Below are 14,259 nucleotides of genomic sequence, written 5' to 3'. Positions count from 1 at the left end.
AAAAGTAAATATCCATGATTCAAAAGAAATCCTCTTAGTCACTCTCCAAACAGGAAGTAAATGATAGTATGGAATTATATACAGCTTAGCACAGGATATATATCCCCATTATAATAACAGAACTTATTACAATGCTAAACTATATTTTTTCCTTATTATAGGAAATTATGTGCCCTAATTGATGTATTCACCTTGCAAGAGTAATAAATACATGGCATGATAGAATATTCCCTTTCAGGTGAACGTTTTAAACACCAGAGGGAGGGTTCCAAAGGACATTTTCTTTATTATAAATACATTACCCCATGGTCATTCATTCTTTCATGTCATTGGCTGCATTTTAAAAAATAAGAAATACAGCCATTTGAGAATCATCTATGTATATGGGTGATCTGTTTTGTTTAGACATAATGAGCAGTGCTGTGATATATACTGAATTTGTGATATATAATGTATTTCTGGCTTCTGAAAATGACTTTAAAAAGAAGCCATATGTGTATCTGTGTTACTTAGTGAATTAAGTAAAGTGAGAGAAAGGAGATTTATAAGTATATCTTGTAGCTCAGTGTGCCCTTATATGTTAAACTTATCAATAAAAATATTCTGAAAGAGCTAACTGCCAGCTAATAATCTTTTTCAAATATTGGAGTTGTAATTTAGAGATAGCAACACACATTTGAGGAATTTTTATCAGGGGTAGGTAATAAGTCAACATATCAAATGAAAACTGTTTATAATAAAAATTATCCTTAGAAATCCCTTGAATATCATTCATAGCATTCATTAAACAGAAATACAGCTTCTTAATATATCCAACCCTGCCAGTTGTTTTAAACTCTTTTATTGATCACCAGATGAACTGTTGGCTTATGTGTAGAGGCCATATTATATGATTTTTAAGAGTTTATTTCTTTCTCTTCTCTGTTAGTTGTCACTCTTGTTGCAAGCTGAAGTCCTGTTCTGGAGCAGTGGCCATTCCTAGGAAAGGAAAAAACCCACATTAGAAATCTGGCCAAAACTTGAATTGCTATCAGTAGGATGGATGCTTTCTTACTTCTGTGACAATAGAGATTTCATTTATTCACCTTTTCATAAATATTACCCTATGTTTAAGCACTAGAGAGTTTAGCACTGATGATGATTTCTTAGGAAAAGCTTACAAAGGGAGAAGATTGGGAAAAGAATAAAAAGAGTATAAAACTGTGTAAGGTTTAGAATGATTTACCTAAATTAGTCATAAGGGAGTTAAAAATTAATAGTCAGGGGAATAGCTCAGTCCCTTAAATCTCTTTCTACCCTTACCTTAAGTTAAACTCAATTTTTCAGAAAACAAAAACCAAACCAAACCTATATACTTTGTCTTTTAAAGTGTCTTAACCATGTCCTCATCCCTATCAGCTCCTACAAACCATAAGTAACATTAAGATGAAAGTCAGTGAAAAAATGATTTATTGTCCAAGTTTGCATTTTTTATAAAATTATTCTGAAATCCATCTAATGCATGCATCAGCTCAATTTGATTTGTGGGAGAGGGGAAGTTGCCCATTTTACTTAAAATATTGAGTTATTGATATTCTAAAAGATAAAAAGAGAATTTCTCTCAAAAATAACCACTGAGGCAAGAAAATATTTGATTTTTTAAAAAACACTAGATAAATTAGACTATCAGGGGAAACAACTGAATGTGTTGTCCATGGAATTTTCAAATCTAACATGAATGCTTGTTTTTAGGTTTGTCTTACAGTTTTCTACTTAAGTGAGAGAAAAAGTAATTGAAGATTATTTGAAGTGAGTTTCTTACTTTACATGATCATTAGTACTACCATTCTATAAAAATGGCTCATGCTTCTTTATCTCAAGTTATTTTCTAAAGACATTTATAAGTTCTGTTGGAGCAGTTGAATTATTTTTACATGATTATCTTAAATAATCCTTTAACACTAGTCCACAACATCTCTGTTTACTTTAATTCTAAAATGTAATAGATCCTTGCAACAAATATGTGCAATATGTTGACACCAAATACTCAGACATGAAAACTAGCCTGAAAAAAAATTTTCTCTTTTAGGCTGTTTTCCATGTCTGTTGAGTTCTATTGAAATTCATTTTTCCTTTTCATCTTTGCTATTTTGCTTCATTAGGTATTTTTAAACAAAATGACTTCGATTTTTAGAATTTCAAATGTTTGCATTATATTATTTTATTTCCACAGTAGCTTTAGGAAAAAAGTAGAAAATATGTTATTACCCATTCTTTACTGATGAAGAATTTGAGGGTAGGCGTTAAGTGACTTACCCAGGGTTATGTCTAGTAAGCAACTGAGCCATTATTACAGCTACAATCAGAAGACTAGCCAAGTGCATGTCCTTCCTACTACATCGCTGTCCTTTTAATTCACATTTTGTTTAGATTATCATCACTTATGGAGATTAATGCAACATAAATCTATGACTATTAAATATATAATTATACCAGAATTATTATTATAATGGTAATACTGGCCACATAAGAGAACAATATAATAAAAAATATTTACCTGAATGTTCTGCTTTACTTTGTTTCTGAACATTTCATTAAATATGTGGTGATGAGAAAGAAACACACATTGATCGGATACAGAACAATTCTATATAGAATTGCCTTATCTAAATAGATGAATAGTACCAGCAAACCATGCTTTAGAAGCCTAGTGAAGGATTTTTTTCTGAACAAGTCATTTCAGAGCCATGTCTAGAATACTACAGAGAGAGTGCTGTTACTACTGCTAAATCCATGCATTGACACTTTCCCTAGCTCCCCCTAAACCTGGGAGTCTTTTTTTTTTTGAAGTTATTCTGCTGTCCACTGAGAGAGAAGGGACTCTTCTGGATTCCAGGGAGGTGAGGAGAAGCTATAGCAAGAGAAAAGTTCTCCAGGCCCAGAAGGGAAAGGCCTTCAGAAGTATGGAATGGAATAGTAACCCTTTCTCACCAGTGATTGATGCAAGGAATTTCCTTGATCATGAGTGAAGGCTGTGAGTGTTTTCAGGGCAATTAGTGTCTTTTGAACCTTTCTGCATCTGTAAAGAATGCAGGAGGTAGTATGCCTCTCTTTGAAACTGAAGCCATTGCTACTGTGTTACTCAGACAGTTGATGGTTATGCAGTTTTGGTGTATCTGATGCTCCATCTGAATGAAAGACATTTAATCAAGTTTTTAACGTCTCTAATTATTTAAAAATAAATTTTCTGCTATCTCACATTTTAGACAGTTCCTTATTTATCAGTGTCTAATTTTACCATTTAACCCAATAAATTATGATATTACAGGCACATATTAGCTTGCTAAAGTATTATTAATCTTTTTAGAAATCTCAATATGCAGTTTTTTTTTTAGTGTCTACTTACTCTGTTTTGCAGTGTATGTTCCCATAGCTCTGATTTAGGAATTCGGAAGACTAAAATCTGAGAAGGAATCAGTAAGAAAGTATAGCTTTAAGGCATAAGGAGCTTACAGCTTTTTAATATAAATTGTTCCCAGAATCCATGTCACAGCTCCTTATATGGTGCTGCTTTTTTCCCTTTGGTTGCTATGACAACAGCAGCACTGCACCATTCATCAGCCCTGGACCTGGGCTGCAATTGCTAGCCTTCCGTGTTACTCCTGAATGTTAAGAACATCTGTGAATCATTCACTATGTTAACGCTGCGCCATTAGAAACCTAAGAACCAGTTCTTCCAGCAATTTTCTCTAACAGAAGAGTAAACTAAACTGCGCCATAGAGAAAAATTGCATAAAAATATCTTTTTTCCTCAGGGAATCATACAATCTATACTTGCTGCAGTATTCTGAAAGGATAAGCTTATGTCAAGCAATCTAATGGAAAGAACTCGTCTCTCTAATCTTTCTTGAAATCATTAGCTGTTCAAAACAAATACCACGTTGCATCTCTGGATACAAAAAGAAGCAGGTGATGTTGTTAGGGGTTCTAAGGTCCTTTGGGAGCATCACTTGTGCTTAGCGCCATAACCAGCACCTGCTATAAGAAGTATCACCTGTAACGCACAGTCAGTTCTGGGCAGTGTGCAGAGCTGGCTGGAGAAGATTAAAGCGTGGATCTTTACTGGCGTGTCAGATCTGGTAACAACATGACCAGTGAATAAGAAGAAGCCTTTCAGGTTTGCAGGAGAAAAGACTATATAGTGTTGACTAATGAGGAAGAAAAACCAAAGCCTGTGAGTACAATGAGTACAGTATTTGTGTGTTATATGCATTTCTGAGCTATAAGGCCTACTTCGAGCTTTGTAGAAAAAGAAACACACAGCCTAAGAGAATTTGACACTTAGTTTTCAGGGAAGCCATTAAGAAATGTCATTAGGCACATTTATTTAATTTTAAATTGTCTTCTTTTACTTGTATGTATATGAATCTTTTAAAATAGTTTCATATTTAAAAAATAGTATTTCATTGTAAAGAAAGCTGTTAACTCAATGTTTTAATGAAATGTGAAGATCAGATTGCTTTTTTTTGTTAGATTGTGATTCCAGAATAGATTTCTACTTCCTATTAGAATATCCTTGTAAGTAAAACACATTTTAAAAAATATGCATGGAAACCTAGAATTTTGTAAGCATGCTTCCTTAACACATCAGATCTTTTCTTATTTCATTAAATGGAATGCTTACAAATGGATGTTCTTGCATAGTTTAAAGATTTTTTTTAATGTGACACTATTTGCTAGTTATATTGATTTATATTATGTTTTCCCAGTTGAGAAAGATAAACTAGAGATTTACTGTTCTTACTTTTGTTTTTAGACCATTTAGTAATTACCAATTTAAGATAAATTTATAGATGAAATTTTCTCAAAAGATAGTGTCTATTTTCTGGCTTTTAATTATTTTTTCTTTTTGGTTCTTCAGCTAACCGTGGTAATTTATAAATGTACTAAAATTAAAACTTGATTTTTCAAAATTAGAATATTTAGACTAATCTTCAGCCACCTCACAAAAGGAAAAGGCATTTCATTGCGGTTTATTCTTTCAGTTATTTATCTTCCTGAATTGCTTTTCTTAAATGCATGTTGTTCCAAGAAGTTAGACTCCACAGACATAACTGGTTCCTTTAATTTAGATTAAATTACTATAAATTTACATTTAAATTACTAGTGTTTATCATTACTACATTTTCATTTATATTCCTTCTTCCATTTTTAGATTTTTGCCTGTAGATCCATACATGTGACTTTGCCCAATGTTTAAGAAATCTTTAAATAGGAAGAATTAATATATTATGGGATAATGAAAGTACTAATTATTTATACTTACTGTCATTTCTGTCATCAGTAGAAATATTTTACTTTTATTTGAAAGCTTATAATTAATAGATTAAATAAATTGATTATTCACATTTTAACCACTGCCATGCAAGAAAATATGAATTTTAAAATTCATGTATATTTAATAACTGTACATTATAAGTTAATACTTTTTGACTAGTCTATTCTCATAAGTGTATAGATACAAAGAATTTTGTAGTCCATTATCTTTGAAACCATAATTCTTATTAATAGTAACAAAGATTGATTTGGATGCTTTTCTAATAAGGATAGTATTTTTAAAAACGGATTTATTCATTTTGGAGTAATCTTCTCTGGCACATCATGTGATTTTTTTTTTTTAAATATTTGGGTCCTTGCCTAATGGGTATATTCCTGAAAGGTTGTCCATAAGTATATCTGTTTGTAAATTGTCTAATTTAAAATCCGCTAGTGAAGCTCCCTGTATTGAGAGATTCTGCCCTTAAATTGATTTGGTAAATTTGTATATCATATCCTAGATTTTCTGAAGTAAGAGGCATCCAGTTTATTTCAGTATCTAAGGATTCAGGTTGCAGGTTTAACTGGCAGCGTTCTGTGAAAAAACTAAGCCTCATGCTTTGGACTTAAAGTTTAACCCCTCAATTTCAGAGTAGTTTGACATCTTCGGGCTTACTTTCTGAAATCGTTTAGTCTTTAGAATATTACTCATATAACAGATAACTCAGTAAAATCTTAGTTGAAAGTTGGCATTGCTTTTATTTGGAGGGAAATGTGATTGTAAATAAATAATATATAAAATTTATAAATATAAAAGGCTTATTAGGTTTCCTCCCTAGTTTCCAGTAACTTAAACTTGTCATCCTAATACCACTTTGAATATCTGAAAATTTGTTAGTGCCACTAATAAGCTTTTACTAGGAAATAGGTGCCTCATTTCTCTCAGGATCTACATTAGGATCAAAAGTCTCATATTGATGATAAATTATTTTAAAAGATTGATTCCTAATTATTTCTTTTTCGTGGACATTAGTCATAATATTTCTATGATAAATGTGGTTTCATTATCACTCCAGTATTGTATAGTAAAATATTTTAACCATCTCTGTAAACAGCAGCTTGGGACATGTTAACCTCTCTGAAGTTTCTCTTCTATAAAGTTAATGAAATAATAACCTTTTTGTAGTGTTATTGTAGGCATTAAGAAGGATTATTTATATATATATATATATATATATATATATATATATATATATATATATATATATATGTAAAGGATCTAGTATAGTACTTAGCACAAAGGAAACATTTTCTAAGTAATAATTCTCTTCTCTACCCTTCCCCTCCATTGACTTATTTCAGTGGTCCTTGGATTTTTCCTTGGGAGTACCTTTAGGACATAGGAATTTGCATACTGAAGGAGTATGGGATGTAGCGTAAAGGGCCATCCAAGAGCAAATCTGGAAATTTCTTGAAAGTCTCATAATTTTCCTTTTAAAGTAGTCTACATTCTATATTTTTTAATAGTCATAAAAATGTTTCCCAGAACATCTTTAAGTAAAACTTACCCTTCAGGAAAATATGCTACATTTTCTCCTGTAAGTTTGCATACCCCAACAGACTATTACCTATCTGTATGAATTCCCAAGTTTAAGGCATACTACTTAGATCTTATAGTCTGGGTATCATTTTTGAGGAACTAAAGATCCTTTATTAAAAGATGTATGTCTTTCTTTGGAGAAGTAGATTGAGAATCAAGAGACAGGATGAAAAATGAAACTAGTAAAAGCTGAAAGGCTTACTCATTTTGAAAAAATAAGTAGTAATGTGGAGCTGGGTCAAGCTGTGGTGGTGTGAGAAAGGATACCTTCATGTCAGACATGAGGACTGGTGGTGGAGAATCTAACAGTTTTTAGCATTTTTAAAGCTGCGAGAAGTCCTGCAATAAAGGAACCTATTTAAGTGTTAAGCATCTCTGAAACTTACATCAAACCCCATCCTCCTTTTTTTCTTACACAACTCCAAAGTCATGTGCAAGAAGTAAGTGTTCTAAAGGAGCACATTTAGAGAAGTAAGTGACCAAAGGAAGTTAGGTCATTTAGAAGGAAAGAAAAATGGGTAACTGTGGAGAACACAGCATGAAAGCAGTCACCTTGGCACTCCAGATGATTATGGAAGAGGTACATTTTATTCATTTATACATTTTATTATTTATATTAGACGCCAGTTGGCTACGTTCTGATATTCCCAGGTACTTCTATTATTCCTGTGGTGGCATGTACTTACTGCGAGGCAGTTAAATTAATGCTCATTGTCTGTCTTACTGTGGTAAGATAATTAAGTTATATTTTCTATGTATGTATATATTTCTATAAATATACATAGTAATAATTGTACTATAATTACATAATGTGGTCAGTATGACTACATTGACAACCATACTACAATATATAAATATATCAAAATAACATACTGTACACTTTAAACATTTTTTATCGAGTTATAGTCATTTTACAATGTTGTGTCAAATTCCAGTGTAGAGCACAATTTTTTAGTTATACGTGAACATACATATATTCATTGTCACATTTTTTTTTTTTGCTGTGAGGCTGTACACTTTAAATTTATGCAGTGATACATGTCAAATTTATTCAGTTAAAAAAAACTTCAGGGTTATCTACATTTTGTTTTATTTTAAATAAAATGAATAGAAAATATTTTAGTGCATTTTATGCCAGAAAGAAAAATTGTAACTCATATTCAAACAAAGAGGCCTTGGCTTTACATTAAAAGTTTGGTGAGTAAATGTACTTACATATTAGGTTAAAGAGTTTCATACATACATCGTTTTTGTCTTTCCCCACTTCCAAGATTTTTGATAAATTTGTCAACTACTAGTCCCTATCAGGGTAGAATGAGAGAATTTCTAGTGTGTATCACCATCATATTTTTCAAGTTTGGGAGAATCACGAGACAAGCCATAGATTACCATGGAACAGACCTAGAATTCAGGTCTTATCTGCGTGTGACTTAGGTCCAGCTTTAACTGTAAGCAGAAATTTGTGTCACATGCAACCCCTATCCATTGAGCCTAAATGCCCGCTAGCGAACCAGGGAGCTATGAATAAAGAATCTTCTTTTCCTTTGGATGAAAGTGCGTACTTTAAGGTATTTACAGAAGTAGTTAAGTTCCTGGATTTTGTAGTCTGACATGCAAAGTTCAGGTTCCAGCATTACCACTTACTGGCTATGTGACTTTTTACAAGTTATTCATACATTCACAGTGTCAATTTCCTCATTTATAAAATGTGCATAATGAGAGTAACTGCCTTGTAAGAATGTTGAGGATGAGCAAACAGTATATGTCAAGTGCTTAGCAGTGTGTGGCACATAGTGAGCACTGAGTATTAACTTGTGCTCATACCATTAGTATATGCTCACAGTTAGACATACACACCTTTAAGTGGTCCTTATTACTAATAGTGTAAATAATTTTGAAAGCTCATGTAGAAAGATATGATAGAGCTACTGAATCTAAAGTACACCTATGCACAGGAACACATAGCAACAAATGAGAGCCCAGACAGTGTTGTATCTGCTATATTCTATCTGTTGTTATAAGTCCAATTAAATTGGAAAAATAAACTATAGTCACCACCTTCTATTTCCCTTATAGTAATCTCATTTATATGTCTACACAGTCATAAAATAGGAAATTAAATTGAGAAAGCTGTTTATATTTTTCCATCAGTATTTATGTTAATTATTTTTCTCATCTTAACAAAAAAATTTTTTTTCTGAGTTAAATAACACAATAAAAGATGTACTGTCTTTTGTTAGTTGTTTATTAATTACTTTCTTAAAAGGAGTCAGTGTTGACAGTGACTTTATAAATCTGTTAATTCTCTATTTACATTTCAGGGCATGTGATCTAACCTAACTTGTATTATAATTGAATGTACAATGATAAAATGTTTTATTATGGGTATTATTACCAGACAGTTCTACATATTCTTAATTAAGAGCAAACTATTTTTTTCTGCCTTGAAACTCCCCCAAGAATTTAGTACAGTTGGAATTATATATAAAACACTAAAATCAGAAATACTTGTAATACACATACCTGACTGCAGCTTATAGTATATGCAAAAACAGCACTAAAATCTATGAATAATTAATAATCAGTTCATTTTTCAGGAATCTAAAAACAAAACACATTAACTCTTTATTCCTTCAAAGTTCTGGGGGTGGAATTAATTTAACAAAGTTTACAAGAGTCAGGCAGCATCAATAAAGAGTAAGCTTCAGGGAATTCAAATTAAGAAACGTGGAGCAGATCAGAAAATCCAAAGTAGTGACTAGAAATTAAAAACCCAGGGAAGTTTTGTGAGAACCGTGACTAAGTAGAATTTACTTAAAAGAAAATAACTCTAACCAAATTGCTGTGGAATATGCTGTGCACCTCTCGGAGAGTGGTGGAAATGTTAGCTATCTTAATCATGGTAGTGGTTTCATTGGTGTATACATCTATCAGAATTCATCCAGCTGTACATCTGAAATATGTGTAGTTTACTGTACCATACCACTATAAAGGTGTTAAAATAAAGAGTGAGAAAGAAAGATTATATATTACATATTAATTATGTATTTCCACATAATATTGACACAATGAATTTGATAATTTTTCCAGAATATTTTAAAAAATATAAACATTAGTCCCTCTTCAGATAAATTACCAAGGATTCCATATTGTAGAGTTTAATTTCATCATGTTTTACATTAATGGGAAATCAGGAAGATGGATTCTTAGAGGCTCCTCAAGATAACTTTTGAATACTGTGGAAGCATTTTGGACAGAAACAGGAAAATTTACATCAATCACGAATAAGAAACTCTTTAAGAAATTTACTAGTGAGAGGAGAGGGGAAAAACAGAAAATTCATGATAATATGAAGAGAAACTAGTTGTGTTTTCTGAATATGTAAAAAATATTCAGCAGAGTTTGAAATCATGGACTATTCAGAATTTCAAAGCCTAAGCTACAATATTTTATTGCATACAAGAAGACAACATGAGGACTATTTCTTGTAGTATTTTAGAAAAGTAATGCAGGATGACCCATTAACCAAAGCAGAACAGGTTAGGGACAAAATATGCACGAAGGGGAAGTTGGGGCTAGCCTTATCCATAAGTCGTAAAAGGAAGTCTAATTACATAAGAAGAATATGGTATCTCTCTGCCCATTCTGTCTTCTAGATGATCTCACACATTCTTATGACTTTAAAATATCATCCATATGCTCATATCAAGAACTCAGAACTCTCTTACTACCAGTAAATTCAGCTGTCTTATTGACAGCTCTGTAGAGATTATATCAAGGACTAGGTATTGAGGAAGAAAAGGCAGATTTTGGTGCTTACTGTAATGCCTTGCATATCAAAGTTATCCAGTAAAGATGGGTTTCAGAATTTTTAGATGGGAGAAACAGTAGTTCCCTAATAGTTATTTGTGTATGTTTGTTTTAATGAAGGTATTATACCTTCAAATTGAATCAATTTGTACAGAAGGACTTGAAATGAAAAGCTGCAGTCCCCAGCCTCATCCTTTTCCATTCCTAATTCCACTCCTCTGGAGGACAGTTGCTTATATGCTTTTTGCTATTTCTTCAGTGGTTACCTCCATATCTCTGAATTATTATGTTTCTTCTAAAATTTTTGATTGATCAGTTTTAAATACATCTAATGAAACATTAAGTTTATTTGCACTGCTCCCACTTTTCCTCCCAACAAAATTATGTCAGTTTTTTGTTGTTTGTTTTATTGATTATGGCCATAAATACTTTTATTTTTCATTTCTGTGCTTCTTGTTCTATGAGGTATAACACAGTATTCTTGATTTCCACTTTGTAAGAAGACAATATTGGCACTACATAATTTCTGATGAGCAGTTAGACATCACCCAATTTGTTGGACCTTGTATATAATACATTGTTTTTCTCTGATTGCTTTTTAGATTTTCTCTTTTTCTTTGGTTTTCAGCATTTTGACTATGACAGGCCTAATGTGGTTCTGTTCATATTTATCCTGCATGGGGTTTCTGGGCTTCTTGATTCTGAAAATGTGTTATCTTCTACAGATTTGAGATATTTAGCCAGCATTTCTTCAGATATTTTTTCTACCCTGTTGTCTCTTCTTCTGAGACTCTAGTTACATATATTTTAGCCCTTTGGATATCATCTCACAGGTCTTGAGGTTTTTTGTTTTGTTTTGTTTTGTTTTTGTTGTTTCTTTTAGTCTTTGTTCTCTGTAGTTTTCAGATTGGATAATTTCTGTTCATTTATCTTCAAATTGTTTTCAATTTACTACATACTATAAATGTATATGTATGTGTGTGTATATACATATATACATATACATACAGACTATACACTTATTTAAATTGTCATGTTTATAAATTTTTGGTGGCGAACATGCTGTATACAGAAATAGAAATATAATATTGTACACATGAAATGTATATAATGTTATAAACCACTGGTACCTCAATAAAAATTTTAATATCTTTAAACATTTAAATATGTTATTAAACCCTTTCAGTGACTTTTTATTTCAGCTATTGTGTTTTTCAGTTCTAGAATTTCCATTTGGTTCTTTATTATAGTTTCTACTTCTCTGCTAAGATTTCCTCCCTTTTTAAATTAAGAGAATATATTTCTTTACCATGCTGAAAATACTTAAAATAGCTGTTTGAAATTCCTTATTTGCTAATTACAATATCTGTAGTGTTTTAGACTTGCTCTCCATCTTTTCTTTTGATAATGAGTCACATATTCCTGGTTCTTCATGTATTGGCTAATTTTGTATTGTATCCTGAACATTTTATTTAGTGGATACTGTGAATTTCCTCATATTCCTTCAAAGAGTGTTGATATTTTTCTTTTGGCAGGCAATTAACTTGGTTTGACTCATGGAAAATGGTGTCTCTTGGGCATCAGTTCAGTTCAGTTTAATTGTTTTACCGTTAGCCAGTCTGTTCCACGTATGCATGGTTCAGGAATCAGCCAGAGATTTGAGTGGAATCTATACATAGAATCTGGTCAAGCTCCTGTGTATCTCTCTCTCTTTCTGGAAATCCTCCTCCCCTCACTTTTCAGACTCTTGTTGCCACAAGGTCTGTCTTTTGATACTTCAGACTAGAAAAACTATAGGTTTACTATTGGACTTTTAATGACCCCATATAGTCCTGACTGTGGTCTGCTTGTAGACCAAAAGTGAAAAAAAAAAAAAAAAAAAAAAGGAGAGAGAGAGAAATTAATCCCAGTCTGGTCTTTTCTTGAAATTGTCAGTTGTCCTCCAGAATCTCTCTGTTGTGTTCAATCCTCAGGGCCTTGAGGTGGTTGATTTTTTGTTTGTTTGTTTTGTCGAGAGTTTATAGTTATTATCAGTGAGAGGGTCCATCTGATAGAGAAGCTTACTGGGCTGTACAGAAACAGAACCTCCCCAAATAGGATTTTGAGATTTTTGTCTTTCATTAATACTGAAACTTCCTAAAGCTATTTCTTTCTAACCATAGAAATACTTAAGCGTTGGGGAGCTGACATTTAGCTTTAGGACCAAATTCTATAGTAACTCTGATTTTAGTGTTCACTTCCTTGCTGCTTATTGTTACATACATGTTTTTTCTTTTTCATACATCCAGTGAGGTACATTATTAAAGACAGAAATCATAAGAAAAATGTTTTACCTTTTAAATTTGAGATTTACTTTTGGCTTCCATTCCTTTTTACTATGTTGTATAACACTGCTTCTGTCTCCATCCTACTACCAGGATTTTTTTCAGATTTAAAGAAAGTAACAGTGAAGAAAGCAATATGTTTAATTAGTTTAAAAATCAGAAGAGGGAGGAGCCTAATGAAAACCCTGAGAAAAGAAAGACCTCTGGCTAAATCAGTGTCTACTTTTTGCATATTTATAGACCACTCCTCTTATTAACATACAACAAAGAATAAAGCAAACAGTATTTCATGCCTTTGTGTGTTTAAGGAAAGCCAGAATAAAAATCTCTGCTTCTGTCTCTAAATCAAAGCCTTGCCTGGTGGAAAATTGTTCTGTTCCTCCAGTTAGCTCTCTATTTTCATGGTTTAATTTGCATCAGAGGCGGCAACTCATCTTCCCATACCATGTTCTTCTCAGGAGTTTATCTTCTTCCCATTTTCCTCTCTGTTCCTTCCCAGACAGATGATCCCAGGGTTTCAGAGTGATGTGTTGCAACTTGTACTGTTACAAAGACTAGAAATTGCTGACAGATAGTCTAAGGTTAGAGAAATGTTGTGATTCATTACAGTTAGTGGGTAGTGGAATATTCTCTGTTGTTGAGTTCTTTACTATAAGATTAATTGCAACTGCACAGTCCAAAAACAAGCCAGAAAGTTACTGGTCCTTCACGCTTTTTGAAAAGGTCTCAGTAGTCATTTTTGTCCATCGACAAAGACTTAGTTTGTTATCTATCCTTGTAGAGTTTTATTACAGTCTGGCACAGTGTCTCCCCTTATGGCAGATTGCAGCAGCTTTCTGCCTCCCACATTGACTACCCAGGATCTTCTTCAGTTAACTTTCCTGAGTTTTGTAAAAGGAAAAAATAGTTTTAATTTCCTTCCCTAATTATCAACTTTCTGCTTTCTTTTTAACCCTAGACCTTTTGGAGAAATCAGTTTGAGTTGTCAGGAAATGACAGCTGACCATTATTTACATGCTTATTATCCAAATCTATTCTCTTCAGTTCTTAAGTATACTTAAAATGATTTTTCTAAGGAATTTTATGTTATTGTACCTAGTCAGCATATTTTCAGCCATTACTGATAGCTGATGCTAGGTGGAAAACAGCACTGTGATGGCATTATACATCATTCTCAAAATGCTGTTCTGAGGTGATTATTCTATAGCCCCTGCCTTAAAAGACTTTAGT

General features: G+C 32.4%; 1 protein-coding gene across 11 annotated transcripts in view; it reads left to right on the top strand.

Annotated features, from left to right (window-relative positions):
- Positions 1–14,259, top strand: part of TANC2 (tetratricopeptide repeat, ankyrin repeat and coiled-coil containing 2) — a 304,309-nt gene that overhangs the window by 118,307 nt on the left and 171,743 nt on the right. The window contains exon 1 of one of the 11 annotated variants that reach the window (XM_064495697.1): positions 3,599–4,213. The exons of the other annotated variants lie outside the window; for them this stretch is intronic. The gene's annotated coding sequence lies outside the window, so the exon portion shown is untranslated. Of the gene's footprint in view, positions 1–3,598; positions 4,214–14,259 lie in introns of those variants that run through there. 11 annotated transcript variants of the gene reach the window in all.

The sequence above is a fragment of the Camelus dromedarius genome, chromosome 16 (genome assembly GCF_036321535.1).
Source record: "Camelus dromedarius isolate mCamDro1 chromosome 16, mCamDro1.pat, whole genome shotgun sequence".
Lineage (NCBI taxonomy): Eukaryota > Metazoa > Chordata > Mammalia > Artiodactyla > Camelidae > Camelus > Camelus dromedarius.
This window is presented reverse-complemented; position numbering and strand designations above follow the sequence as displayed.